The sequence below is a fragment of the Lissotriton helveticus genome, chromosome 2_1 (genome assembly GCF_964261635.1).
Source record: "Lissotriton helveticus chromosome 2_1, aLisHel1.1, whole genome shotgun sequence".
Lineage (NCBI taxonomy): Eukaryota > Metazoa > Chordata > Amphibia > Caudata > Salamandridae > Lissotriton > Lissotriton helveticus.
Window position 1 is genome coordinate 83,762,844 of NC_136059.1, and position 26,312 is coordinate 83,789,155.

The 26,312-nt window shown below is 47.7% G+C and overlaps 1 long non-coding RNA gene across 1 annotated transcript; it reads left to right on the top strand.

Annotated features, from left to right (window-relative positions):
• The first annotated feature begins 738 nt into the window (after window positions 1–738).
• On the top strand, window positions 739–18,293 carry LOC144819226 (uncharacterized). Its single transcript, XR_013607239.1, has 3 exons — window positions 739–833; window positions 922–979; window positions 18,070–18,293. It is a non-coding gene; the product is annotated as an uncharacterized LOC144819226 (long non-coding RNA).
• The last annotated feature ends 8,019 nt before the right edge of the window (window positions 18,294–26,312 follow it).

Consider the following 26,312-nt stretch of genomic DNA (forward strand, 5'->3'; position numbering starts at 1 on the left):
ACTACAAATGATTTGTCCTGGACCATAATCGAGCAGCAGAAACCTGGTCCCAATTTACAGCAAACCCTGTACGAAAGGGAACAAAGATGAATTTACCGTCTGTCCACTCACCGTCAGGGACTTAACGATAACATACCTTGGGGGAATGTGCTAAAATGAATCCTCATTACGCAAGCTGTGTCTTTTGCTGTCTTTCTCTGACAGTTTTTTTGGATTGCTATCCTGTTCCTTCTTTAAAAGAGTTCATAAAAGAATAAAAAAATAAAAAAAGAGCCCTTTTTGATAACCAGGAATCTTTGTCTGTCTGAATAATTTCAGGATTGAGTAATGGCTCATATGACCCACTCTAGTTAACTTTATTGCATGCGCACGTGAGGGCTCTTTTACAAAGTCTCTTACCAAATGCTTTATCGGTTTGATACAATGTCACCATGCGTGACATGGAACTCCAGTTAACTTTATTGCATGCTCTCGTGAAGGCTTTCTTACAAAGTTTTTCACCAAATGCTTAATTGGTTTGATATAATGTCACCATGCGTGACATGGAACTCCTGCCCGTTCACTCCGGGTTCGGGCGTGTGAGTTTACATCATGAACTATTTTTTTTCAAAAATGCTTTATTAACCCTTAGCCATGTGAACATTTGGAACGAAGAGGTTTCCATTCTAGCCTCTGTAACGATGTCCGCACGCTACGTAGTGACGTTCGTCACCACGTCGTCACACGTGACACGGAACTGTTTTCCTTTTCTTCCGGGCAGCTCCGGCGGAATGTTAATATTCGGAGCAGGACGAGTACAGTTAGGCTCCTGGTGGGTCCCCGTAACGTTGGAAGTAAGTTTTGTACACTTTTCGCGGGGTTAAGGGGCTCCTATTCCTCGGGATCCTGTAACTGTAAAACATTTTGGTTGTTTCTTCATAGAACTTCCAGACGGGTCCCCGGCCTCTGCTCCATGAAGTAATTTGTACGTTCGAAACAAGTAAGGCTCTTTTCTCCATAACCGTCGTTTCTCTCAGAAACATTGCTCTACCCATAACACAGGGCAACCACTTGCATTATAATTGTATGGCGCCTGTTTGTGTTTTGTGTTTCTCTAATGAGTCAGTTTAAATATCTATGCCGTTATTGAGTACACACGGCAGTAATCTGCCAGAGGTTTTTTTTTCCTTCTTTTCATTACCCCTATCTAAGGGAGCGGCGATAGTGGCAACTACCTAATGAATATAGGTGGGTGACCGACTTTTCCTTGTAAATGAGTAAGGGTTGTGAATAGTACAGTAAACATCCGTGGGACGTACTTTTTCTTCCCATTTCTTTTTCTTCCTTTTGTTTGTTATTTTGAATGAAACACTCATTGTTGATACTTCTGTAACCCACTTTTTCAGTGATAGTTGATGACATGATTGAATTATGATGAGCAATCAGTTTTCATGTTTTTCTCTACAGGTTACCACCGGTTTAGGAACTACCTACATGGTAAAACCATGAGTTTTTTACATATGACCGTAGGTTAGGGTACGCCTTTGCGTGCGTATACCGCCACGGTCTCACTGTTCACTAAGGTCTTGATGAATGCTTAGCGAAATTTGCTATAGTAAGCAGAAACATGTTCATGTCGACCAAGTTTTAGTTCTTATCGGATCTCCCAGCTTCATTGTTCAGTTGGTACTGATCCGCCACTTGTTTTTATTAGTACCCAAATCACCTAAAATAAAGTTTTTTTCATGGCGCTTTTGGCTACTTCTTAACTTACACTAATTCACTTGCACAAAATCACAACCTGCTCCGCTGCAATTGCAGGCGTTGTAGCACACCGGAACGGCAATGATGAAGCATGCCACCAACCAGGTTGGTGAGTGAGGGTCCTTTTAACAACATTTGAGTGCTTCCTTCAGTGTGTTTTAAAACAGTCACTCTTTCGTTGTTGTTGACTAGCGACAGCCTTTGTCAATGTTCGACTCTCGAAATATTTCTCAATAGAGAGAGCTCACCGAGCATTGAGCCCACACCCGGGAACTCCGCCCGGAGCCCTAATAGCATGCCTGTTTAACTACAGGGACAGAGAAAAAATCCTGCAGCACATCTGAACCCAAGCCCCCCCAGATATGAGGATCGACCCATTCAAATTTACCGAGCTTACACTAGAAAAGTACAAGATCTCCAAAATGGATTCCTGGAGATCAAACGGCTGCTACGGGAACAAAGCATCAAATACAGTTTAGTATTCCCGGCTAGGCTAGGGGTGCAGCATAATGGCAGGCTCCATTTCTATATATCCCCCCAGGAGGAAAATAACTTGAAGGACTCCCTGGGTCTGGGTAGCCAGCAACAGAGCCAGGAATGGTGCGAACAACGGAGGAAGAGCAGAAGACAACAGAGTTGGATTGGAAGCACAAAGGGGGGAGACCCCCCTCGCAAGAAAAACAGACCATGGGACGGATCCTGGTGGGTGCCGAAGGTACATTACATGGAGAGATAGCACCGTTTCCAGTGGAAAACCAGTTTTCACAGGTTTACATAGTGCAAGAGACCCAGACCGATGGCACCCCTGAAGCCTGATCAACTGGGGGCCGACAGAGACACATATGGCATATCTAGAAACCATTAGTGACTGCAAGAAAAACTGTGAGTAGACACACCTGCTTATGAAGCAGAACCTGGAGCTGAGTGGGTACTGCTCATATAAATGATACTGGCAGCAAAACTCCCCGTAACAAAAGAGAGGGGGAAAAAAATAAAAGGAGACGAAAAGGCAGGGTTCCACCACTATAAACCAAATAGGGCAGTCCAGCCGCTACACTTGGGCGTATCGTTGAGTCCACAACACGGACTTGCAGGATAGCGCTGGGTTTGGCGGACTCGTCACACTGCTGAACGGGTCTAATTGGGACATTGGTGAACTGTTGATGGAGTAGGAGTTCTTGGGAGGGGGTGGGATGTTACTGTACTGGGACGGAGATACCTGCTCTCACACTATCTGTTGAGGTATTGGGATCAGTGGCTACTGCCTGTGGGTGGGGGAAGCGAAAATACAGAAATGCGTCATTTGCAAACAGATGGGTGGCCCAGATAGTGGGACAGGAGGGAGAGGTAATAAGTGACAGGACTGAACTAGCCGAGACCTTCGCCAGATAGTTTGAGCAGATATACACATCCAGGCAGTCATCCACCCGAGCTGAATCAGCAGAGTTACTGGCCATCCTGCCGCTACCTACTCTGGATGCTCAAGATGTGGGGAACCTGGAGGCTTATATTACAGTTGAAGAGGTTACAAAGGCTATTGGTTCTCTACAGTCAGGTAAAGCTATGGGCCCGAGTGGTCTTCCAATAGAATTATATAAATCCAATGCTACTACTATTGCCCCCTTCTTAATCAAAATGTATGAAGAGAGCAGAGTTCACGGTGTTTTGCCTGTTTCGCAACGATTAGCCTCTATTGTAGTGATCTATAAAAAGGGTAAACCCCTGGAGAAATGTAGCTCCTATCATCCCATTTCTTTATTGGACCCGGAAGTCAAGATCCTCGCCAAGCTCTTGGCATGATGCCTCTCTCCATGCCTTCTTAAACTAATACACCCGACCAATTGGGCTTTATGCCCACTAGAAATACAGCATTGAATCTCCGAAGGTTGAATGGAGTGTTAGGTAGGGCCGCCACTATCCTGGAAGATACCATTATTATGTCCCTTGATGCCAAAATGGCCTTTGATATGAAAGAGTGGCCATTTCTTTTCACTGCACTTGGGCGGTATGGTTTTGGGGGCCGATTCCTGTCTTGGGTGCGTCTTCTTTATGCTGACTGCTTGGCACGGATTTCTGTTAATGGTGCCCACTCTGCATTCTTTGTCCCGGGGAGGGGTACGAGACAGCATTGCCCGCTGTCACCCCTGCTCTTTGCCCTGGCCCTGGTGCCCCTAGCGAGTTGGATAAGGGGAGACCCGCTTATTAGGGGACTGAACTGGGCGCCTGATTGGTCCAAAAGGATTTCCCTTTATGCCGACGACATTTTGTTGTACCTGGCCAGACCTTCTTTCTCACTGCGACATGTCCTCCATATCTTCAATTTATTTAAAAAATATTCCAGGCATACAATCAACTGGGACAAGTCCGTGGTGTACGTGTTGAGTGGGGTCCCTCAGCGTTTACCGATGGGTTGTGAGGCCAACATAGTGACGGACGGTTTTCAATATTTAGGAATCTACGTTACGCCAGACTCCTCTGTCTTTTATAAATGTAACTTGTTGCCCCCCTGCTTCATCTCAAAACTGATATCCGTCACAAGAAAACGTTGTCCCTTACATTGCTAGTTAGAGAGGCCCTGTACACGATGATGGCCCTCCCCCGGTTTTTGTATGCTTTGCAGAACACGCCATACTCAGTTCCTCCGCGGTATTTCCAATTAATTTACTCCGAAGTTAGGGCCCTGCTCTGGGATCAGGGTGCCCCCTGTATCGCTCGCACTAAATTTACAAAGAGCTGGTACGATGGTGGTATTGGCCTGCATGACTTCAGGTCTTATTACTGGGCTACCCAATTAGTTGTTCTAAATCAATGGGTTCATCGACCTGTTTCGGACCCCGCTTTAGAAGGGACCAACATAATATGCTACCTGGCTCCTATCTCAGAGCACCTTATGGAGGTACTCGTTATGCACCCAGGTTTGCTCCCACTTCAACTACTGTGAATATATGAAATAAAGCAACGCGGGCTTTGGGGTGGAGAGACAAAATAACGCAAGTTACACCCTGCTGGAATCCGTCCGCTTGGGTATGCTCTCCCAGCAGCCAGGATTCGATAAATGGGATTTGATAGGTCTTTCTATGGTCGGGGATTTGTGGGCGAGTGGTAAAGTGATCCCCTTTGCCGATCTGCAGAGAGACTATCAACTGCACGATCGAAAATTTTTGTTATCTGCAGGTCAGACATGCATTGTATAAATCCATTCCTAAGAACTCGGTGGTACCGGTTTCCTCGCCTCTGAAGCTCAGGTTGTTGGACGACTATCTCCCGGAAAAGGCTATCTCTCTGACTTACTGGAAAATCCTCATTATTACTGCAGTATCTCAGGATAAATTGGGGGCTAAGTGGGCTGACGATGTTGGAGATCTGGGTGACAGCGATTGAAGAGAATCGCTAGCATCTCCTCACGAGGTAGCGATCCGATCGCGATTCAGACTCATACAACTTAAATTGTTGCTTTGTACATACTAGCTCTGTACTGGTTAAGATGGGGGAGCTGGGATCCCCCGCTTGCCAGTGTAGTTATGACCAGACGGTACTTATATGCATCAATGGTGGTACTGCCCTGTCCTACGAAAGTATTGGGAAAAAGTCATTGCTGGTATGACTCGCGTGTGTAAGTCTAAAATAGACGACTCCCCCAAATGTGTCTTCTTAATATTTAGGACACCACGGATTTGTCACGGACCGAGCAGCTGTGGATTACTCTGTGGTGTATGGTAGGGAAGCGCAACATGGCAAGAACATGGAGGGGTGAAGTTCAGCTACGTTACAAAGATTGGGAGTTAGACATGGATTTGTGCATGCAAGCTGAGAGTGTGGTTTATGAAAGTTGGGGTTGCCCACAAAAATGTTCCAGAATATGGGATCCATGGAACAAAAGTAGGAGTATGCTGTGCGCCCCTGTTGTCCTCCCTCCCTAGTGGTAGATGATGAAGATATTTAAGTGCTTAAATGTGGAACGACAAAGTATGCTCTTTTTGTAATGTTTCCCAATGCCTAAATAATGTGGTGAGGTTATGACAATGGTATGGAAGTCTCATTTGAATCACAGTTTGCAAGGGTCGACACCAATGTAATATTAGAAGAGATATTTTAACGAAGTAACGACTGAAATCAAACAAACAGCCAGCATGCACGCCCAACTTACGCAAGAAATAGAACTCAGAATGGCAAGCGATTATAATTGTGTACTGAATGGGTAATGGACAGATATCCCCCCAGAATAGATACCAAACCTAAGGCGAGGGAGGCCTTACGTCAGGTCCAGACTAGCCTGGACCCGATAGATATCTGGAGACATCGCAACCCACACAAACAAGCCTATTCATGTCACACCCCAGCAACGGATACTTACAGGATACTTACAGTCACCTAGACTATTTCTTTATACAGGCGACTGCCACCCATAGAGTTATAGATGCCCAATACCTGGCCCAGTACCTATCGGACCACTCCCCATCACTGATGTGTATGCTCTGCACAGGCCTACACCTAGGATACCATTATGGAGAACAAATGCAGAAGCACTCACCGACAACGTCTTTAGGGACACCGCGTCGGCGGAGCTGGTGCTGTATTTTGAGACAAACTGGCAGATGGCGAGTAGTAGAGCTGTAGAGTGGGATGATGCCATAAAAGTGGTCCTCCGGGAAGTATGTATGTCCTTGGAGGTGGGGATAAAAAGAGCCCTGGGTAGGCAGGAGTGCGGATCGGCCATACTGGAGATGGACCTTCCTACTGACTGTGTGGTTTCTCCCAGCGCTGGACAGCACAACGTCAGAAGGTAGGGGAGACGTTGGATAGATTGGATATATATGGATAAATATGACAGGAACAAGAGTAGAAGGTGGTGTTACTTGGAGGGAGACAAATCTATCCGCCTACTGGCGCACTTGAGCAGAACAGAAACTCGACCAAGACCAGTATTAGAGATTTGCGATAGAGGGGGTAAAATAGTACATACACAACACAAAATTAATGCTGCATTTGCAGCACATCAGAAAGACGTAAACACAGCACCTCGGAACACCACGAGCAACTCGAGCATAATGGGATATCTTGGCGAGATAGTATTGCCCAGACTTGACCCCAAGGCCCAGAAGACCCTCGGTGCCCCGATGACATAAACTGAACTAATGGCTGCAATAATGGAACTGAAACCAGCAAAGTCGCTGGGCACCGATGGACTTTCAGCGGAATTTTGTCGGCAATAGCCTGGTTTGGTTGCAGACAGGCAACTGGAGGTAATTTCAGAGGCCTGGGAGAAGAAGGAGTTACCACAGACAATGCAGGAGGCGCTCATAGTAGTAGTGCCCAAGCCCGGGAAGGACCGGGTATCGCCGAGATCATACAGGCCTATCTCTATGCTAAATGTCGACCTCAAGCTCATCTGCCATGTTCTGGTAAATAGGTTACTGCTGCATCTCCTCCAGCTTATATATGAATACCAGTCAGAGTTTATACCACGCAGAAATACCCTTGAAAATTTCCATTGGGTGGCGCATGTCATGCAGTTCCTAGGGCCGATAAAGGAAGACTATGCCCTGGTCGTCTTAGACATTGAGCAAGCCTTTCATTCCGTGAGATGGGAATACATCTGGCAGGTGCTCCACATCATGGGTCTGGGCCCCTCATTTATTGATTGGGTAAAACTACTCTATACAAACCCAATGGCTAGGGTACGCACAGGAAGATACGTATCGGGCGAGCATGAGCCTACAGAGGAGAACGTGGCAGGGTTGCCCGCTCTCGCCTCTGCTATTCGCCATAGCGATAGAGCAGTTGGCAGGCCACTTGAGACAGGTGTTGAGAGGATGGGGCATAACGATAGGTGAGACAGAACATGTGGTCTTCTTATACGCAGACGATGCCCTAGTTTACCTGAGCCGGCTGACGATCGCCACCCCGATGTTACTGGGAGTACTTGAAAAGTTTGGAGCGGTGTCAGGACTCCTAATTAGTAAATCTAAATCTCAGTTATTCCCACTGTGTGGCTAGGCAGACACTCACTATCTCAGCTCCCACAGATAGCGCTCCCATGGACAATGGACAGTGTCCGGTGCCTGGGTATACATATAGCACGTGAGGAAGACCATCTCTACGATCTGAATATGGGAAGGATCATAGCGGGATTGCAGGGCTCTGTCCAGTTCTGAAATACACTGAAATTGTCCCTCATGGGTAAAGTAGCTCTGATCAAAATGGTAGTATTGCCAAGATGCCAATACGTTAAGCAGGGGTCTTTCTATGAACTACCCCACAGGATTTTTAAAGAACTGAGGGGCATATTATCAAGAACGGGCGTTACATTATCGCCGCTTTTATCGGCAGGAAACTGACGCTAAAGCGGCGATAATGTGCTTGATAATATGCTCTATGAATTCCAATCGAAGCCCATGTTAGATGTGAAGACATCTAACATGGGCTTCGATTGGCATTCATAGAGCATATTATCAAGCACATTATCGCCGCTTTGTCTGCCGTTTCCTGCAGATAAAAGCGGCGATAATGTATCGCCTGTCCTTGATAGTATGCCCCTAGATGCCCTTATGGTGAAGCTATGGGAGGAAAGGGAAACCCTGTAGAGTGGGACTTGACATAATGAAACGGACGTGGGATAAGGGGGACTAGAGATACCAGATTTGGAAATATACTATTTGTCATCGCAGTTCCACCATGTGATACATTGGTTAGACACAGACCCTAACAGGGAACAAACCTTGTTTGCGGGAATCTGCAGAGTACAACAACTAGGGACACTGTTGATGAAGGGCAGGGGCCTACAAAACTCGCTTCCCCCATAAACATAACTATTGGCTAGAATATGGGAAGGATATGGACTGTAATAAAAAAGCACCCTACGCACCAGAATTAGATATTTGGATTGTGTCCCCTTTTGCCCAGATAGCACAGACAATGTCAGTGAAGAAATGGAAAGATGGGGGTTTCTTAATGCTGTCTGATTTGTACCCTGAGGGTAGATTCATTACACTCCCAGACACAATTGAAACATTCACACTAGGCGAAGGGCATTTCTTACAGTACGCGAAACTGACCGCCACGGCCCAACACTTTGGCCAACATTCCCGGAGGAGCCAGGTCCCATGCACACATTAGTCACTAGATTACAATGGCGGGAGGGCACAAATTTGTGACTCACCTATACAGATCACTACAGGCAGACAGACAAGGTAAACCACTTAGGGTAGAGGAGAGATGGCAGGCGGCCAGTGAAGAGCCCTTGACTCCCGCAGATTGGTCTCGCATACATGGAGAAGCCCGGAAAGTATCAGGGAGCGCACGGATTGAACAGATACAATGCAACATCATACACATGACATATTTATCCCCCAGACGGCTACATGCCATTTATGCAACACAAGACTCACGCTGCCCCAGATGCCAACACCAAGAAGCAGACCTCGTGCATATGGTCTGGCACTGCCCTATGATAAAGGAATACTGGTCTGGTGTGTGGAGCAACTTAACAACAGAGTAACAGGTTGAAAGATTCCCCTAGAGGTGAGGAGCTGTCTCCTGGGACTGCTGCCCAGAGACATCAAAGCGTAAGACAAGCAGACAATTTTCAGTATTGGGCCTAACAGTGGCTAAAAGACATATAACAATACCCTGGCTAGCTCCAAGAGGCCCTACTAAGAGCAAATGGGAGGCTGACCTCAAAGAATGGGGAACAGCAGAAGAGGAGCATATGAGGAAAATGAGGAGAGATGAGAAATTGACGGAAGTGCTTCTGGCCTGGGGAACAATGATACAGGAACTGGTAGGTCCGGCTCAAAACACACAGCAGGACCCCGACACGCGAGAGGGGCGGGACAGAGGCCAGCCAGAGGACATCTGACCGTACCAGCAACACTCTGAATGATACCTGTTGAAGGGAATGCACCCCAAATTAGAACAGAATAACACTATCCTGTAACATCACCCTATGCAGCACATGGAATAACTGCAAATTAGAAGCCAGTTTGGGACGGGGGGGGGGGGTTAAAAGTTTAGTTAGCTTTATCTGGTGTATACAAAATACTACATGAGAAGGATGGTGGAAAAGTAAATTATGGCTATTAAGATGTTAAAATGCCATTAACAATTTCACTGTATACTCCTTTATGTGAGTAAATACTGGCTGTAAAAAAAAACCAATAAAGAAATGTTAAAAAAAAACCTCTGATACATTTTGGTTCTGCGTGCACAATAAACATTGAAATAAAATGAAAAAAACAAGTTGTAGGACTGGGATGGGGCTCAAGCTATCATCAGTGGTTGAGATTATTTCAAACAAGCCTTCCATCACTTTGTTGTTTGTTGCTTTGACCATCAGAGCCACTCTCAAGTGAGTTGGAATACTCCCCTGGTTAATGCAGGAAGAGGATGATATCCAGAAATGGTGCTTAATGTAGGGTGCACATTGTTTTACTTCAGTATCACTTATCCTATGTACATCATTAAATAATTATGTTGTTTTGTTTTCCAGTATGAATCAGGTAAATAATCGAGAATAATATAAACAGTAAAACATGTAAAAATGTAATGTTCACAGAGGAAAGAATTGATTTCACGCTTTAAAAAAACCTTGACATATTAAGACACATTTCTTTGTGACATCGATTTAATAATAGATGCAAAGGCCCTGATTATGCATTATGGGACACATTTTGAACTCTTTGAAAAACAGAGTTTGTGCAGGGAATAGAATTCCTAGTTCTGTGTTAATTCCCACATGGAATTCCTATCTGGAGATTGGGGGGCCTCATTTATGAGGCCCCTTGAGCCCCCGGAATGTCACTCTCTGTGCTCCATATCTACGAGGCAGCACTAGGCCACTTTTTTTGGCTTAAGACTGCCTCGCAAATATCATCTCTTTAACACAGTTTTCTGCGTTGAAGGAGCATGCAATGGGTGTTGCTGGGGGCATTCCAAGCAACAGCCATGGCTTTTTGACACCGCCCCAGATTTACGAGAAAACGTAACTCTGAGGCAGCGCCAAAAACGTACACCTCCCCAGGGGAGGCGTAAGCGAGGCACAACAAGGAGCAATATCTTTATTTCTCCTCGTCTTTTCTTTTTCTATGTGTGCTGCCTTTTTCAGTACATATTGAAAGAGGAAAAATTCTCATGTGATTGTTTAAGTGCAGGAAGGTTTCCCTTCCTGCACAAAAATAATCATCCCCGCAAGGCAGGCACCCTTGCACCATGGTGCAAAGGTGCCTGCGTTGGCGCATGGCAGCCCATTGTGCACCAGTGCAGGGGAAAGGGACAGGAATGCACCGTATCCAATAGATATGGCGCATTCCTGCCCATTTCTTTTGCCATAGGGCGGTGCAGCAGGAAGGCCTGCGACGCTGCCCTATGGCAAAAACTCATAAATGAGGCCCTGGGTATTTACCACATGGAATAAATATCTCAGTTCCATAATTACTCCCAGACAGATTTCACCAGGAAAAACCTGTAAAAATTATTGAGGGGAAGGGCAGTGAAGAAAAGAAAAGTATAAATTATGCATCTCTTTTTCCCTACGATAGAATGGAAAATGAGGGAATATTACACTCCATTTTACCAGCAATGGGAGGTTTTATCTTAATCTGCTGGTACCCCACTTGGGAGTAATTGTAGTTACCGAGAGCATACACTTCATAGAGTTTAGGCATAAGCAAGTGAACAGACCAAAGCCAGTGACCCGCGGTGCAGTTTTTCAATCTTTGGATTCTCCTGTCCATTGCTCTTTTTTGGGACAGTTTGAATCCCCTCTATTTTTAAGGTTTTCCCCTGCAGACCAGGTGCACCTTAAGGACAGCCAAACTTCTCTCTAAGGTCCTTGAATCCCTCAATTAGGGTTGTACCACTGTTTCAGTGGCGGCTAGTGACATTTAAAAGTGGTGAGGCATAAAGGATTCTAATGTATCGTGTATGTACCACACCAAAGGAACAGCAGTTATAGTAGTAGGGACCTGGCACTGAAGAAATGCAGAGACACCTTCTGGGGATTTCGTATTGCCTCAAACATGATGACCTATGGACTCAAGGGCTAATTGCTACCCTCAGTGTCTCACCTGCTTTTAACTTTACCTTATTATTGAGGTTTGAGTAAAACAATATTGGGTAGCGCTAGCTAATTTTATGTCAGTTATGTCACATGTTTTCTGGTTTAAAATACGCATTATTCTCTCCAAATTGTCTGGACACTCTCAGAACAGATTATCCATCAAACTTGTATTAATTTATTTCTAAAAGAACAGTGTGTCTCTGAGGCTATCGACTACCCTGGAGAATGCTATTCATTCCAGACCCAAAATGGCCATCATTCTTGTTAATAAAATAATCCCTTCAAACCCAAAAATGCTGTTCTTTCTCTTCTCTTTCTTCATGCATTCTTATTCCGTCTAAGCAATTGCAGCATTCGCTATTTCTCTGTGAGACCAGTGCTTTAAATGGGCCGGTGCTCACCGGTACTGAGTACCGGCACTTCCGAAGTTTTTTGCCGTCAGTACCGGCACTTCTCTGTAGCCAGGGAGAGTACGTGTACCCTGATCCACGGGACAGCAGGCCCAGGTTAGGTTTCTGATCCAGTGGAGGGCAGAGGCCGCTCTGCTTCCGAGCAGCTTGTAATTAACTCGGCTGAAGTATCCTTTCCCAGAGTTGCTGGTGAAGATTCCAGCAGCGCCCATTTGAATGTCCCCAAACTGCAGGGGGCAGTATGTATTATGATATTTTGCCCTTAGCCCCGCCCACTTGCCACACCTCTATTTTAATGAGTAACTGCACATATTTTTCCCCATTTTAAGCACTGTGTGAGACCACCATATTTCCCCAAAGTGTCATACACTGCAGTACACCGAGGCTTAAAGGAGAGTTGGAAGAGGGAATGAAGGAATGGAGCACAACTGTGCCAAAGAAACAAAGGCTGCCAATAATATTTGTGTGCGCGCGTGCAAGGCTTGGAACAAGCTCCCATAGTGATTAACAATCAACTAAAACCTCCCCAAATTCAGAGGAGTAATAAGACTCGAATGCCCCCACATCTGAAGAGACCCGGGTTTGCAAAGCCTGCCCGTGAACGTATCCCTCAAACTCCCTTTGCATGAGGGGGGGGGGGGGGCACTTTTAGAGTGTAAAATAGTCCCTCATACATTGGAATGAAAGCACTCCCGGGGAGGTGGAACGATACACCACACAGCTGATAGTACGAGGTAACACTGCCATACTCGCGTGCATAGAACACACTCGATGTATACTTTACCAAATTAGTACAAAATAAATGTATACGTCAGTTGTGCTCTCGTGCCAGATCAAGTACGAGGGACCAGTGAATCCGACATGATGCAGCGAACTGGAAGGAAAGCGGACTGGCACAACGGAACAAGCCCTCTAACGCGAGAACGCAAAATGCCTCAAATGTGGCACAAGAACATAAACTGTAAGCCAACAGTTATCAGTATTTGTAAAACGGTCAAATTGAATGCTAAAGAGACTAAGAAAAATGAACAAGCGCCACGATATTGGCGCGCCTGTGGAAGGTGGACAGTAGTAAAGGGGAAAGGAATTGTTGGGAGTGGCATTAAAGGGTGCGATCTGTGCCAGGCGCTGGCAGGAGGTTCCCTCGCCTTCTCCCAATGCCTCTGCCTGGTCCCTTCTCCGAACCATCTACCAGTGGTCAGGGGCTGCGTTACACGCGCCTTCTTGGGGGGCGGGAGGAGTGTGCAGATATTGGCGGCACATGGGGGCGCTGACAAGGGGCCCATTGTTCCCCAGCTGGCCCATCACTTCCCCATTTGTGCTAGGACCCCTACAATGCCTCCATCCCCCGGCTCTGCTAGAGAGACCTCTCTCCTATGCCGGGCACACTTACATATCTTGCCCCTAAGGCCTGGGGGTCTCCCAGCTGTCCCTATCTTCCTCCTCCATGACCAGACTTGCAACGGCAGCTCGGCCTTGTGTCGCACCCCCGCAACACCTGGCCTGAGCTAATCGAGACGCTGCAGACCCACACAATGATTGGCTGGGCCAGGAGCTGCAAATGCACCTTAGGAGGCCTGAGGGCCATGACAGCAATCCCCAAGCTCCTACACTGCGCACAGGTAGGCAGGGGTTTAAGTGCACATGTCGGGCTGAACAGAGCAAGGCACCCATCCAACCCGGCATGCGCACTTTACCTCAAGGATCCTGTCAATCCTCAACCTTTCAGTCATGCCCCCCACTCTTGTGTTTGCCTGCTTCGCAGGCACTCACGCATGCTTATTTCTCGCAAGAAATGCGCGGGCGCCCGCACAAATGCGCAGTTGTCATCAAGAAGTCAAGATGGAGGAAGAGGGCAGCCCGGGGACGCCGGAGCTCAGGTAAGGCGTTTTACTACTTTATATCGTGTTTTTTAAGCTTGTAAAAAAGTTGTTGATAGGGCCCTTGGGAGGCGTGGGCCTGGTCAACTCCGTCCCGTCGCTGAGTGTGCAGAGTCTTGCCTACTTCGTGGAGTGCGGAGTAGGCAAAACTCCGCACTCCACGGGTGAAGCGGAGCTCTTCGCCCACCCTTAAGTTCCTTGCTTTCTTTACCATAGGATGCAAGCTATACCCTACTGACGTGGCCTAATAAGGCTGAAACCAGTCTGGGATTATCTTGGCTGGAAGATTTGGAAGGACTGCTCCTATGAGGAGTAGGGTCAGTACACATTTGCATAAGGTGAGCCTCTGTTTAGAGTCGCGCAGTGTGTAAAAAATGATGAGTTGGAATGCTGCCCCAAGCAACTGCAAGTGGTTAGGCTATTTGCAATTATTTCCTCCATCACCTTTTGTGTGCTTTCCAGACTATTCGTGTATGTAGAACATTTTTTGATTCAAGTCATTCCTACACACCGGTTTGAAGTTCACGCACGTATACTGAAGCTATTGGACTGAAAAGTAGCGATTTAATTCAATGAATTAAATTACTGCAGAACATAAAGTATTCCTTATAGGCTCTGCGTGGCCTGGAGCTCACTTGCTCCAACCACAAGCACCTAGTAATCATTCCTGAGCCCACACCCAAGAACAATGTTTCTGTAACCTCAAATGAAAGAGAGGATAGATATTGCTCAATGTCAGAGTGCGCCTGGAGAACAAACTTGGACACTGAGATAGCATTAGCTGTTTTTGTGCCTAAGACCTGTTCCTAGTATGTTGCATGATGGATAAAAGGAAGTGAGATACTGGATAATTGTCTATAATTGTGGTTTAATATATGTCCCAGTGCAATCTGGTGAACTAATAGCTTTCCCAGGTTCTTTTTACATAAATGTCTCATTGTAACCAGTTGAGTGAAAGAGATGGCTTTTGACTGTTTTACCCATCCCGTCTCCAACAACGCCTACTCCCATTGCGCCTACATTGACCCCTACCTATGATTCAAAGTCAATATTAATTAAAAAGAACGTCGGCCGGGCACCAGCTCTCCTTTTTTGTGGGAACAATCCAACCCTTTCCCTAACCCCATGTTCTGTGACAAGCATTTTAATATTGTTTTAAGTTTTTGTTGTTGCATTTTTATATAGCGCGAACTCGACCCAAAGGTATCAGAGCGCTTTACATGAGCACTGGTACGTTACACAAGGACACATTCATTTTTTGTGTTAGACACAGGGAGATTACTTTTTCTTTTGTCCTGGCTGCCATTTTGCTGCTGCTCTCGGCCACTTTTCTCTGGACCCTGACCCGCCATCTTTCCCATTCACTCGTCCTTTAACCCTTTTCCCTCGTTTCCCCCTTGACGATCCTCAAATGTTTCTTCCCTTTTCTGATTTGCCTTCTCTCCATACCCCTGTGTCCCTCCCACCCTCCCTTGGTGCTGTGACTGCATCCCCCTCCGACCCCACTTAATGGAACTCTTCTTTACTGTATATAAAGATAACTCTAATCACTAGTATATGAAGTAGACCTTTGTACTCTCTACCATTCCTATGTGACTCTTAGAGTATATCCATTCATATCCCTTCCCTATGTATATAGAGATAACTCTAATCACTAGTAAATGCAGTAGACCTTTGTACTCTCTACCATTCCTATGTGACTCTTAGAGTATATCCATTTGTATCTCTTCCTTGAGTGACTTTACTATTTGTACATTTGCAATTTTTCTTTCTATTTGTATCTCTTCCTTGTGTGACTTTACATCTGGTACATTTGCAATTTTTTCTGTTTGTATCTTTTAAGTAACGCATGTAATCCTTAGCCCTTATGTTTTGCAACTGGTTCTTATGTAAAGCGCTCTGACACCTTCGGGTAAAGTTTGCGCTCTATAAAATCGCATTAAATAAAATAAATAAATAAAATAAAAAAATTAAGTGATTTGCCCAGAATCACAGGGTGTGGAGTCGACCTGAGGCTCGAACATTGGTTTCCCAGCTCCAAAGTCGGCAGCTATCATCCCCTGTCCCTTTCATTGGCTGTCACTGCCAACATGCACCAAACTCACCAAACTCGTATCCCTAAGTATAAAAGATTAATTGATGTATTGTACCATTTATAACGCACAATAAGGCATTTCTACCCAAAGTTGCCCCAGTGCTCAATGGAATGGTAGATATGAAGTGAGATCCACTCTGGTTACCAATAAGTGTTTAAATTGTTATGGAAAATTGGCAGATTGAAAGAGCGATGGATGATTTAAGCACATTATTCCATAAATTGGCTTCTAAAATTGAAAATTCCCTTTCACTCAAACATAAACAGAAAGATGTGTGAACTAAGCCCTTACAATCTAGCTTTGAGGTAAAGAGGGTCAGAGGAAGAACCACTCTATAACCATTTAAAGATAATTCTCTCATCCATAGGATAACACTGATGGTTAGGAATGAGGGGTGGATTGGGGCACAGAGCTGGAAACCAAATGGATGCAGAGCAGCTGAGAACTGAACAATTTGAAGGTGGTGCGTAAGGTATCTCGACAGGCCCGTGTAAAGGCCATTGCCGTAGCCGCATCAAGAAGAAATATCAGCTTGAATGGCAAGTCTTTTACCCCCAAAATTCAACAAGGGCATACTTTTATTCAGCTAGTTCATGAGGAGGAAGTACTCAGATGCCACCCTATTGAGTGGAGGCCTCTAAGCTACGGAGGGGGAACAAGCACACTTGGAAGAGTGGGATGGAAAGAAGGAGGCCATCAGGTGTCAGACCACCTGATAGAGGGGCCACCAAGGACTCGGACGATGCCTTTGTCAGAATCCAGTTGACGTCTAGTCGTTGACATCCATGAGACCATCAGAGGCAGAGAGTGGTGAAAATTAGAAATGTAGTGGTCAGGAACTTTGCCCAGTCTAATGAGAGTATGTGGATCATCACCATATAGATAGGGGAAAAAACCCTGTGACCGAATAACCGCAGCGAGTGGAGACTCATAAGCCCTGGCAAGTGCTAGACCAATGGCTGTATTTAAGAATCAAATAACTTCAGTGCAGGGCAATAGTACTGTGACTTGGACTGTTTCATGCTAAAGACCTGTATAATAAATAAATGGATCTTTATTGGAGATTGGGTGTCCAGCTCGCTCTATTTGCACACATTCGCTATACTTGTGTGTAAACATGTTAACTTACTAATGAATATTCTCATTTATTGTTCTGAAAAAGTGAATATAGACAACTAGATAGACTTTTAAACTTAAAATGACACTAGTGCTCACAAAGGCAGAGTGTGGTGGTCCAGGGCCTCGTAGCTGAGCAGGCACAAAGCTGAGAGTTCGTGAGCGAGTTTTCCCAACAATTCTTCAAAAACATTCCTTTGCAGGAAACAACAGTAGATTTAGCCCAGATCACGGCAGGATTACCTTTCTGTACAGAGCAGAAATGTGGAGGAAACACCCCTAATTTGTGTGGTGGTAAAGAAAGAGGCTTCTCCATGGAAAAAAACACATACCTTAGATGGAGCAAGGATTCGCACGTAAAGCGACGTGTTCGGATTCAGTCCTCTCAGAATAACATGTAATGTACTAACTAACATGTTTCGTCATATTAATATTGCACGGCACAACATTTCTAGTATCTAGGGGAAGCTTGCCTATGTGCTTTTACTAATCATAATTCGCTTGCACTAATATGGCTGTGCAATGCAGGATTTTCCATTGCACATGCGTCTGTCACACTCACTCACCAAAGATGGCTGCTCTGTGTCTTAAAGTGCAAGAAGCTTGCATCACTGCTTTTGCTAAGCTGTTCGTTCTGCCTAATACTTAATGCTATAGTTATATTAAAATAATGGGAATAGTGTAGAGATAAGTAGTATACAGAACATTCAGTTTTTCATTGTTCTAAAACTGTTTCTTTTCTATTTTTACATGTGTCGCATTTTTAGGCCTGAGATGTGTCTGTAACTCCATTTTGAAAACCCACACTGTTCATGCGCACAAGAGTCCAAGAAACCTCGACTCATGACATTGAATGGAAGCCAAGTCTTGGCTTGCTAGAAGATGCGCCTGGGAACCTGACCCCTCAACCCTACAAGAGGAAGCTGAATTGTACAAATATGAATACATTGTATTTGTCATTAAAACATCCATTGTTGGGTGGAATAAAAGTGCATGGGAAAATAAATTGATGGGAGGGAACGTTAATTTAAATACTGAATGACAGTTACCTCATATTAATATGGTGTGATGACCTCTCCTCATCTTTTTGTCCAATCAAAATTGGGAATTCACACATTTGCAACATTGAGGGGTGGTACACTGCCCTGGAAAATGGTATAACTAGGGTAGGCTTAGCTAGTTAGATTGTCCGGCTTGTCCGAATAGCTGACCTGTCACTGACTCAACGCACTCAATAGGCATTCGAGAACAGAGGTGCTGGCGGAGCACTCTGTCAGAAGAATCGATAACCCAATCTGGGTTCTGGGAAGGAGTTTGATAACCCAACCGGAGTTCTAAGGGAGAAGATTTCCCTAACCCAATTGGGGTCTGACTGTAAGCTGCAGTGAGGGTGTGACGCAGGCATTACGCTTTAGCTGTGGGTGCCAGTCTTAGTCTGAGGTGGTCCTGTTCTGATCCAATTTGGCCCGTACTTGTCCTGATTCTGGTCTGCACCTGTTCTTTCCTGCTGGCACTTGCAATCTTGGGGTTCTGTCCTTTAGCCCAGCCCGTGGCCAGGATTGGTCTTCACAAGATTCTAGGTAACTATAAGTTAAATGTGGGTTTGTCATTGTATTGTTTCCCTTTTTCTACCCACCCTATGTTTAAATGCTTAACAACATTTCTTTTCCAAATTATTCCATATCTTGTTTCAATCTTCATCTTTTTACCTGAACGAGCAATTATTGATTTATTATGGTCTCAGACATTTAAGAATTTACATTAGATAAAAGAACTTAAACCTTTCCCGAGTTTGTGGTTATGTTATGAAATATGAATGTTATTTACTGCCTATTATTCTAACACCCTTGATCCCTTAGGAATCTAGGTACCGGTGACTAGGATTGGTACGTCAATGGTATAGATCCTAAAAAGGTTAATTATAATATCTGGTTAGAAGCATAGGTTCACCTGTTCAAAGTGTGTATTTTTTTTTTATGGGCCCAGGTGAGTATGGTAAAACGGGCAGGTGAGCCCGCGCTCTATCAGTATTTCTTTGGTAGCAGCCGTATGGTTAGGGTTTAGTTAAGATAGGTAGTTAGTTGTAGTTAGTTGGTTAATTGAATTGCATTTGTGTATGTGAATTTATATTGATTTTATGCATTAACCAAACCTGTTTGTATTGTTATATCTTTGTTTTGGAATCCACGGGGGCAGAATAACAGGTGGTAAATGGAAGCCACTCTGTAGGGAGGTCACTTGCCTGTGGAAGTAAGTGCATGGTTAGGTAAAACCAGAAGCACTATTTAGGGACTTTCTGTATAAATGTGTGAATAATTGACAGCAAAGGGCTCACTGGTGAAACTTTAGTGGTATATCACCTAGAAAGGGTAACACTAGAGAAGTAGCAGGTTCTTCTGAGCTTGATTGACAGCAAAGGGGTTTGCTGGTGAAACTTTGGCCTTATATCACCTAGAAAGGGTAATCCCAAGGAAGTAACAGGTTCTCCAATGCTTGCGTGAAGGGTAGGCGGAAGGGATCTACTTGCAGTATATTAAGAGTAAGCGGAAGAGATTTACTCGTGGTGAGTGCAAACTATCTTTTCTTTGAATTTAGTCACTCAGGCACAGTGGCGAATGTTTCTTCGTTGTTAATTAATGAGCCTTACATTTAAAAGTGAAAGGATATAAGTTTCATAATTACCTTGCAAAAGAGGGAGTCAGTTGCGGAGCTGCGCTGACGTCACCAAGAGCCGCGCTGGTATTGGTTGAGACAGCGGGTGTGTAAATGTAAATGTAGTTGAGCTTATATAGCGCACAGCTACCCGCAGTGGGTTTCCCGGCGCTTGCTTAGGGTAGCTGAGGTAATACTGTAAAGGGGGGTGAGTGCAGGAGCGTGAGAACTCGTCTCACGGGAAAAGCCGCGCAACTATTGGTTGAGTTCATTTGAATTCTAAAATCTGATTGGTCATTAAAAATAAGCAACGCGAAGATGATGGCGGCTTAGCTGGACGTGTTCTCCGGAGGCTCCCCGTCCCCGATCCCTGAATCGTCCCTATAAGCACCCGATCTCCCCGGTACCACCAGCACAAATACCTGGAAGCTCCCTGGGCACCACTTGGGCGGCTGGAGACCCCGCGACCGTCCGGAAGACGGTGAAGTGACCGCCGAAACGGAGGAGCAAGCGGCGGCCGAGCAAGGCGCGGAGGTACTGCGGGTGAGCTTTCACGAGGAGGAGGTGGAAGCAGCCCTCCCCCACGTCTACGAGCTCCGATCGCGGCACCGAGGGTCCCACGGACTGGGGTGCGGGCCCGGAGGGAGCGGCCCCCGCTGTTCGGCCGAGGAGCCCAGAGGAGCGGTCTGCGGATGGAGGCCCCTACAGGGGCGGCCAGGAGCAGCACGCAAGGTCCCGGCTTGGGCTTGTGCGGCGACGACGAACCAGCCGACGGCGGCATCCCGAGGGTGGGAACGCGACAGCGAGCTACTGCAGGCAAGTGCAGCGCAACCCAACGGGGACGTTTCTCGAGCTCCCCCGCGCCTGGAGACCCGGCGTTGGCTGTGGAAGCTGCGCGGGCCGCGGGGCCGCTCTGAAGCCGACGAGTGAGGCTTCTTGGCCAGATTGGGGCATTGAGCCAGCAGTGCCCCTGTGGACTGCAGGGAAGTTCGGGGGCGGCTATCGAGCCCCGGGGGGAGACCCAAGCGACAAGGGCGGCGACGGACCTGGGAGAGCCCGGTGGGCCCATTGCATAGACCTGTGGGGCGGTAGGCGCCTGAGAGGAGCGGCCATTGGGGGTGCAGGGGGCCTCCTCGGACTGCACTGACTGGAGCTTTACTTCACTGCGGGGGTGCCGCACAAGAGACACGAGGCCCTTGACTGGAGCGTGCTTGCCATTCCTGGGTCGGATTCGCGCCAAACTCCGCGTCTGGCCTCATCAACGAGGACGAGATGGCGTCCTCCAGCCGCAAGGGGAACCGCACCATACCCGATATGATATCTAAGGGTCCCGCTAAGGGCGACAAAAGCCCTGACAAGCAGGCTCAGGCGCCCCCTGCCAGAGGGAAAGATCACGATGAGAGGGAGGCAACGGCGACCAAGGCGTTTATGGAGACCCTCTTCGCCTCCCTTAAAGAAGATATCCAAACCCTCAGGCAAGAAATGGCGGGGGACTACAAAGAACTAAGTCGGGACGTCGACGACCTTGGGGAAAGAGTTGCCTCCACTGAACTTGAGGGGCAGGCCAGAAGTGAAGAGGTGGAACACCTGAGGCAGGAAATTATCCGACTCAACGAACAACAAACCGAGCTCCAAGCTCACACAGAGGACCTCGAAAACCGCTCGAGGCGGAATAACATCCGGGTCCGCAATGTACCATCCACGGCAGAAGGGGATGATATGACGGGGTATCTGCAGGCCCTGTTTCGCTCTGCGCTCGACGAGGATGAAGACTTTGTCATACGCATTGATAGAGCCCACCGGGTGGGACCGGCTCGTCGAGCTCGTGGCCCCCCTCCAGACATTTTGGCTTTTCTGCCGGATTTCCCCCTCAAAGAACGCATTCTGAAGGCGGCCCACCAAAAACAACCCCTTCAATTTAAAGGCCACGAGGTGGAACTATTTCAAGACCTTTCCGCTATCACCCTGCAGAAGCGACGGTCCTTCAAACTGGTCACCGCTTTCCTGCGCAAGGAGGGAGTTCAATACTCATGGGGGCATCCCTTTCGATTGATCTTTAGGTGGAATGGGGCCCTCCACCAACTGCGATCTCTACAGGACACTTGTGCCCTCCTAGGCCTTCCCTTCGAAGAAGCCCAACAAGTCGAGGAGAAGGAGGTACAGACGTCGGGGGCCCTGTCTAGGTCCCCTCGAGTGACAAGCGACGGCTAGCAGCAAGGGCGCAGACGATGCCCCTCCAAGAAACACCTCAAGCCGGATCCAGAAACGGTGGCACAGGAGAAAGCAGCTGCGATACATGAGGTTGCCAAAGACACTGGCGCTGACTCTTGAATACCTGGATGAAGGTCATGTTCAGCTAAGTATGGCGATACGATTTGGGGACGGGGCGGGGGGTCTCGAGTCGTCGAGCCGCCATTGCCACACAACCCGTCCACTTCTTCCTGCTCTGCAGGCCTGGACAGACTTTACACAGGCCTGGGCTGATGTCAACAAACAGGGACTTTCTGTTCCACAGTATGTTTTTGTTAATTCTGGGGGGTGTTCACGGGGAGGGAGGGAGGGGTGTTGTGCACAGGATTATACCTTTCGCAGTAGGCTCCTTGTGGTGGTCTGCGGGGGGGGAGATGGGGCGGCTGAATCTTGATGCTCAGGTGCGGGGAGGAGGGAGTCTTGTCAACGTAGTGGATAGAGGGTGGCCGACGCGGGAGGGGCGGATCGATGGGAGTATGCCAGGGGACAGTTTGGATCGGGGATTAGCCTCTATAGCAGGAACACCAGGTTCTGCTCTGTCATGCCACTGACTATAGGGACCTGGAATGTCAAAGGCCTTAATTCACCGCAGAAACGCCAGAAAATCTGGAAATACATTCTGGACCATCAATTAGATATAGTGGCTCTGCAGGAAACTCATCTGTTGAAAACTGAGGACCACCGCCTTAAACACAAAAAATACCCACTCATTTAAAAGGCGTCATCTTCCACTAAGCAGAAGGGTGTGGCTCTCGCCTTTAGCTCCAGTGCCCAATTCCAACCCACTGCCACTCTCAGCGATAAGGAAGGACAATGGCTGATGCTTAAGGGCCTCCTGAGGGGTAGGCTGTGCACGTTTGTAGTGATTTATGCTCCCAATACTGGGCAAAAGGCTTTCTTGACTTCGCTGCTGGGGAGGGTGACCGACTTTGCGGAGGGCCCACTTTCCTTCTGGGGGACTTTAACTTGGTCTGGCATCCCACGCTAGATAGCACAAACGCACGTCGCTCCGACATGGGTACCTTCCCTGAGTCCATCCAGACACAAATGGGGGATATGGGCCTCTTGGACACTTGGCGCGCTTTATACCCCCTCACATGCGATTACTCCTTCTATTCACATGTACACAGGTCGTATTCGCGACTAGATTACATCTTTTTGAGTCAGTCCCTGCAGGGTGTCCTCCAGGATGCCAAGATTTTGCCCATCTCTGTCTCTGACCACGGTATGTACACACTCTGCCTTTCGTGGCAGGGTCAAACTCCTCGGCCGGCCCGATGGTACTTCCCTGAGGCCCTCACGAGAGACAGGGACTCGGTTACACAGCTAAGGGACGCTATCAAGGAATTCTTCTCCCTGAATAGCCCAGAGGAGACATCTGAGTACATTATATGGGACGCCTTCAAGGCGGTACTGCGAGGCAAATGCATAGCCCTTAACTCGGCTCTCAACAAACAGAGGGCGAAGGAGAGGGAGGGCTTGGAGGAGGAATTGGAGGCCACTGAACGGACCCATAAACTTACACCCACTAGGCAGACACTCCGCGCTCTAACAGCACTCAGGGGCAAACTATGTGCCATATATAATAATAGGGCGGAATTCACCCTGCTCAAACTGCGCAACCTCTCCTACACTCAGGGCAACAAGGTAGGGAAACATCTCGCTAGACAACTGAGGGACAAGAGGGAGAGGGAATACATTGGGGTATTCAGGACGGGATGGGGCAGCTACTCCACAGGGATGAAGACAAGGCGGGACTCTTTGGAGCCTTCTACGGCGCGCTGTACACAGCAGACGCCCTTTCCTCGACCCACCAACAGGCCTTCCTCAAGGATCTACTGTTTCCTCAGGTCTCACGGGACTGGAATGCAACCCTAGCTGCGCCTATCACCCTGGAGGAGGTGCAATTAGCCATTAAGACGTTGAAACCCCATAAAGCACCTGGTGTCGACGGGTACACTGCGGTCTTTTATAAGACGTTCTCGGCGGACATTGGTCACCACCTGGTCCGACTCTTTAATAAGATGGCCTCAGAGGGTGACACTCCTGCCTCAATGGCGGAAGCGGTAATTTCGGTAATACCCAAACCAGGTAAGGACGCCACTTGCTGCTCCTCCTATCGGCCCATCGCTCTCCTGAACGTCGACGCGAAGCTATACTCTTCCATACTGGCCAAGCGACTGGCTAATCTCATGCCGCTCATTATTCATCCGGACCAGTCTGGCTTCATACAGGGGCGCCAAACGCATGATAATACCCGACGCATCATCCACCTGATCGAAAAAGCCAGCAGGTTTAAAATCCCGGCGGTCCTGGTCGGCCTAGACGCCGAGAAAGCGTTCGATCGGGTGGATTGGAATTTCCTGTGGTCCACTCTGGAAGCTTTTGGCTTTTCCCACACATTTATACGAATGCTTCAGGCCAACTACAGACATCCAACATCTAGAGTCTCCATAAACGGCGTACAATCTGCCTCTTTTTGCCACTCCAGGGGGACTAGACAGGGCTGCCCCCTGTCCCCCCTGTTGTTTGCCCTTAGCATTGAGCCCCTGGCCATAGCGATACGGGAACATCAGGGGATTGAGGGTCTCCCATTCACCGGGGAGTCACATAAGATCTCCCTCTTTGCGGACGATGTCCTCCTCTCTTTAGCGAACCCAGAGGTTTCACTTCCGCTCCTGCAGGAAGTACTTCACTCCTTTGAGAGAGCAGCAGGCTTTAAGATTAACCTGACTAAATCCCATATACTTAACCTAACCCTCTCCCGTGCGGACTCCGTGCGGCTCCGATCTATAACGTCCTTTGCGTGGGCGACCTCCTCCATTACATATCTGGGGGTGCAACTGACGCCGTCCCTGGAGAAACTGTATGCAGCTAACTTCCCCCCAGTGCTCTCCCGCATACAGGCGGACCTAACGAGGTGGAAGCCGCTCTTTCTATCGTGGCTGGGGCGCATACACGCTGTAAAGATGACACTGCTCCCCAAGTTGCTGTATCTGTTTCAGGCTCTTCCCATTGAGCTAGGGGAAGACTTCTTCAAACGAGCAAAAACCATGCTCCTTCGCTTTGTCTGGCAAGGAGGGCGGGCTCGGTTCGCTTTTTCCATGCTTCGGCGCCCACAGAGAGAGGGGGGGGCAGGTCTCCCCGACCTTGAGCTCTACTATAAGGCGGCCCAGCTACGCATATTGATCGAATGGTCTCAGAAGGAGTCGGAGAAGCACTGGCTACATATGGATCGCAGCGTAGCGGGTCGTACGATTTGGGACCTAATATGGCGTGAGAAAAGGGATAGGCCCCCAAAGCATACCTTAGTACCCCGACTCGCACCACTCTTAAGGCATGGAACACGGTAGCAACGCGGGAGGGATGGATGTCTTTCCCGTCACCATTCACCCCCATCCACTTTTCTTCCCTGTTCCTGCCGGCGCTCCTAGAAGGGCCCTTTAACGCATGGAGGGAGGGGGGTTGCCTCGCACTGACACACTTATTTCCTAACTTTGACCCTCTCACAATTCGAGAACTGCATGAGAGACTATGGAGTGGGCAGCCAGGAGAGATTCCACCACACACAGCTGTTGCACTGGGCTCTTGATCCACGGGTTAGAGAGGGTGCCACCAGGCCGCTCACGGCATTTGAATCACTTCTCATTAAAACTAAATCCATGAAAGGGGCTATTTCGGCCATATACAAGCTCCTACTATCCACAGACGCTACACCGCGCCCCAGATACATGGCATGGTGGGAGGGGATGGCCCAGCGCGACATCTCCGAGACAGATTGGACTCACCTGTGGTCCGACATCTTCAAATTCAACCGCTCCACTGCTCTCAGGGAGGCCCACTTGAAAGTAATGTCAGACTGGTACCTATACCCATCTAAGCTTGCCAAAATCTTCCCTGGCACTTCTGATCGCTGCTGGAGGGGATGTGGCCTTTTGGGGGACTTCCAACACATCTGGTGGGACTGCCCCTCCATTCGTCCCTTTTGGGAGGAGATCCTGGCGCAGATCAAGTCCATTCTGGGATACCCTGTCCCGGTTTCTATGACTGAGGCTCTACTAGGTATTAGGGACCCCTTGCTGGAACATCAGACCAGGGCCGACAAGAG